This window comes from Fukomys damarensis, unplaced genomic scaffold, assembly GCF_012274545.1.
Source record: "Fukomys damarensis isolate Sample0158 unplaced genomic scaffold, DMR_v1.0_HiC HiC_scaffold_37, whole genome shotgun sequence".
NCBI classification, from domain to species: domain Eukaryota; kingdom Metazoa; phylum Chordata; class Mammalia; order Rodentia; family Bathyergidae; genus Fukomys; species Fukomys damarensis.
The window spans coordinates 1,607,852-1,608,449 of record NW_022900949.1 but is presented as its reverse complement, the minus strand read 5'-3'; positions in this window follow the sequence as shown (position 1 = coordinate 1,608,449).

Here is a 598-nt window from a genome sequence, read left to right as displayed (position 1 = left end):
GAAGGGTCCCTATGAGGCAGGGGAGCCTGCTGGCCAGGAAACAAAGCACAAAAACTTCTCTGCCGCCTCCTGCGCAGCCCGGGACCCCTCGAGCGCCGCGGCTGAGGCTCGCGGGTCCCTGCTGAAGGTCACCGGGACGAGGGACAGCAATGCGGCTCCTGGGGTCCGGGTCACCGGGGGCTGCGGGACCCGCCGGAAACCATGGTGGCGACCTTGGCTGCCCAGTTCCCGTCCGACCACCAAAGACAGTGGCCAGGTCCCTGGGTCCCTGCAGCTCCCCAAGCGGGGCGCCCCGGGGCCCCCCGCGGCCCACCCCGCTAGCAATGCGGCTCCTGGGGTCCGGGTCACCACGGGCTGCGGGACCCGCCGGAAACCATGGTGGCGACCTTGGCTGCCCAGTTCCCGTCCGACCACCAAAGACAGTGGCCAGGTCCCTGGGTCCCTGCAGCTCCCCAAGCGGGGCGCCCAGGGTCCCCCTGCAGCCCCCAACCCGCGCCTGAACGCCCACCCAGCTTCTTTGGCGGCCTGGGCGGAGGGCTTTCCTCCTGGCTGCCGGGAGGCTCCTGCGCGCCTCCATCCTTTTTTATTTTTATTTTTT